We start from the raw sequence: 4,288 nt of genomic DNA on the forward strand, positions 1-4,288 counted from the left end.
ATAGATAGTAAGGTAGCCTGTTTACTTGACGGTGTTATAGCTGGGTTTCACCAGGTAATCTGAGCTATAGTGTAATTTATGAATGTATACTTGATATTTCACAATATGTTGTAGTTAATCTGATACATACTAATGGGTTACATATCTGTTTGTTATATATTAATAGTATAATAATATTAGTAATATATTTATAGACCATTTATATATTATATACTTATATAATTATAGTGTATTTTATAATTGTGTGTGTTGTTACTCGTCCAGTGTCCTAGTGTCTGTTAGGCCTATCTGTTGGCATGGTCATCAAATTATTTTTGGCTCAAGAAATAAACAGCCAGCACTTGAGAAAGACACAACTTTTGTATCTCCACTTCTTTTCAATCCACGGTGCTACCCAGCCTGTGGCTTTGTACCTGCCCAGATTCCCCTAGGTCTGAGGCCGGTAACATACACATGCCCAAAAACTTAATGACACAGACAAACCAGTTAATTTAAAGCATTTATTTTTAGAATGCCAATCTTTAATATAGAAAATAATGTATTTGACATCTCTCTTTGGCCTCTGTCTCCCGCGCCGGTCCTTGGCTTTGTCATCCTTGGTGACCGCCTCCGTAGGTCCCTGTTAAAAGATAGTTGACCCAACAAAAAGATGTTTACGTTATGAATGCTATAACATAACGTTTCACATGGGAAACAACTCATACATGTTAGCCTTCGTTGAACATTGCTATTGAAGTTAACACGGTGCAGTGTTGCCTCAAACACACCAACTTTCTAAATCTCTGCTAACGTTACTCATACGGTAAAGCATATAAAAAGAGATGAACATGCCACCATACATTAACTTTACTAAGACAGCAACCTAGCTAGCTAACAGCCGTATGTTAAATGATAGGTTCAGTCAGCTAAAGTTAGCTCGGGATGTATCTACCTAATTATTATAGCAAGTTGTACAAGAAGTTAAAGCGTTATTGTTTTACATCAATGTAAAGCTTAACAGTGATAACAAATGTATGGCACACACTAAAGATACTTACATTTAAATTATTATTTCACCGTCAGCAATGCCGCTGGAAAGCCCGCTTAGGTCCGCTATTTTTTTTTTTAACAAGTCGCCAAAGGCCTGCGCACAGGATTCTGGGTGATTTTGGGTCGCGAAGGATACACATATGCATCCTTTTCTGTCCATGGGAAATTTTCTGAATGAAGGACTCAGTCCTTGGAGGAATTCGGAGGATCCTGGAAATTGGAACGGTCGGAACGCAATGACGTGCACTTGATAGCCTGTTCCATTGTACATACAAGAGAGAGAGAAAAACACATTTAGAATTCAGAATGCTGTGATGATGTCGATGATGGCTCTGATCTTTTTTAAAGCTTTTGATCTCATGATGTCATTAAGGTTCCATATTCCAACTACCTAAGAGAAGGACTTGCAGATAGAGAGTCTGGTCATTTACCCTTGGGTTGGATTAAAAGTAAGACAAAAAACATCGACTCAAACTTCACTCAGCTTGAAAAAGTGTTTGGAAACATTTGACAACAAAAATGTCTTTCCTAACCTCAAATAGTGACAGTAAAAACAACATGGAGTCAGCACCTGAACCATTTCATGTAAAAAAGCTTGACATACTCTGCAGCAAGTCTGTACGCTACCTTGTACTAGACTTTAATGGCGAAGGATGTTTTGGAAAAGTTGCCAAATGTCTTAACTTAAAAACATCTGAGATGACGGCCATCAAGATCCTCAGAAAGGAAGAAAATCACATGACCCAGCATGAAGTGGAAATGCTGACAAAGATCAGGTCTCTTGACCCAAAGAAGAAGAACTTGGTGAGATTCATCGACAATTTCATGTTTCGAGACGCATCCTGCCTCGTCTTCGAGATGTTGGACAGGAGCCTTTGGGACTTACTGGACCAGAGGTTGACACCGCTATCTCTTCATGAAATCCGCCCAATCACACAACAGCTGCTTGTAGCCTTTGAAGCCTTGAAGAGCGTCGGCATTATCCACACAGACCTGAAACCCGACAACGTTATGCTTGTCAACAACCACAAGGAGCCCTTCAGAGTTAAATTAATAGACTTTGGTTTGGCGCTTCCATCATCCGAAGTAAAGATTGGAATGACAGTCCAACCTTGTGCCTACAGAGCTCCAGAGGTGACACTGGGCCTCCCCATATCTGAAGCTATTGACATGTGGGGACTGGGATGTGTCATGGCATTCCTTTATTTTGCCGATAACATCTTTCCTGATGAATCATCATACCACATGATGAAAGCTGTTTGCCAACAGCTGGGTCAGCCAAAAGACCACGTCCTGAGTGCTGGGAAGAACACCTGGCAGTATTTCAGCAAGGAACAGGGCTCGCCCAATCCCAGATGGAGACTAAAAACACCAAGGGAGTACACAAAGGCAACTGGTATGCAGCCCCAAAATCCAAGGTGGATTTTTAATCATGGTAAACACCTGGATGAATCCGTAAAGGACTACGCAGAACTAGATGACTATACTGAGTATGAAGACCGGATGGCATTTTTAGATTTACTAAAACGGCTGCTTGATACGGATGGTCAGACAAGAATCACCCCTGAACTAGCCCAAACACATTCTTATCTTACAATGGTTCACCTGCACCATGAGGCCATGGACACCAACTCTTATGCAGAAGACGCCTTGAAGTTGATGACCGTCTCCCCCCTGGATGTATCCGAGGAATCGCATAATTCTCCCATTAACTCAGAAGCTGAGAGAGTCAGCTATCTCAAGCGATGGAGTCACCAGCCCTTATAGCACCAGTCATGAAGAGGCAGACCATGCTTCATACCACTATATTCATCAATGTGCAGCTTTAAGGGCTTGTTTACAAAGACAGCTACCTTGGACTATCAAAACAGATAAACATCCACAAGAATACTCCATGGAGCCAGATACCCCTTAACTTTCTGAAGGAGAGTACATTCCAATTTCTGGTGATGCCAACCTATCCGATGGAGAGTTTATTCCAGTTATCGATGATGAAGATGGTTCTGATAAATATCTGATGAACATTAAACACAACAATGAAACCACTTCAATACAATTTGATGGACCTCCGACCCAGACTGACATCAAGACAGAGTCACACACTGCAGTAAAGACAGATCCACTCCCAGAAAGTTCCAGTGATGGATATTTACTCACCGACACCTCCAGATATGAAGATGCCGACGTTGATCGAGACTGGGACGAAACTTTCTTCATTCCTAAGAGGTTCGACAGATCTGCGGTCACGTGAGACCTGGAATCAGACACTGCTTTAGCTCTGCTGATGTGCCTTATCAATTCCATTCAGACATTATGATGTATGATTCTGATTGGAATTGATAACAGACACATCAGCAGAGCTGTGTGGGTTTCCCCCGGGTGCTCCGGTTTCCTCTCACAAACGGATCAGCTATGTGATATAGTGTTCTTTAAAATAAAATAAGTGATTTATATGATTTGCCATTGTTATTCAGAAGGATTGATAAAAAATGAGAATGCTTATTCTATACTATGTTTAAACTGTAATGTGAGTGAGACTGGTTTTCCACTTCACTCACCAGTTCTTGTTGAACACTGTTATTAGTTTTGAGTCAAATATAATTGATCAAGTATAATTTCAAGTTGTCCATCTGATGGCCCCAAGCAACAATTACTGGAATTGTTATGGTTAAGTTAAGGATAATGTAGAGATCAGCCTGACAGGGTTGTATTTACTATAATGACCGGCTTGCTCTACATTATCCCACTTATTACATAGCTACTTAGCAAATAAATCAAAAATTTGAGAGATATTAATTTAAAAAGGATTGTATTGATTTTTTTTTTATTGTATTACTTCTTCTAAAGAAAATAGTGTGTTCCGTGGTTTGAATACAGCATCCATAGCAATGTAACCTCTGTAGAGTACTTGGCATTATGTATTTTAAATCACAACAAACTGAACATTTCCATTGATGGTCAAGTGAGACAAGGTGAATGGGACTTCTTTGGGAATATTTATGTTGACATTTCTGTCCTCGTTCATCTTTTTGCCCAGGTGCTGTAGGGGGTATCGGCAGAGCTCGGCCAATACTCCGTCTTACTAAAAGTACAGAAAGACATATCATCACAAAGCCCTAACGTACCAGGAGCTGAAACCAGAAAAGAGTCCTCTCAGCCAGCTGGTCCTGAGGCTCTCTGCTATAATAATAATAATAATAATACATTTTATTTAAAGACGCCTTTCTTGGCACTCAAGGACGCCGCACAGGGAATTCAT

This window comes from Etheostoma cragini, chromosome 10 (genome assembly GCF_013103735.1).
Source record: "Etheostoma cragini isolate CJK2018 chromosome 10, CSU_Ecrag_1.0, whole genome shotgun sequence".
Taxonomy (NCBI): Eukaryota; Metazoa; Chordata; class Actinopteri; order Perciformes; family Percidae; genus Etheostoma; species Etheostoma cragini.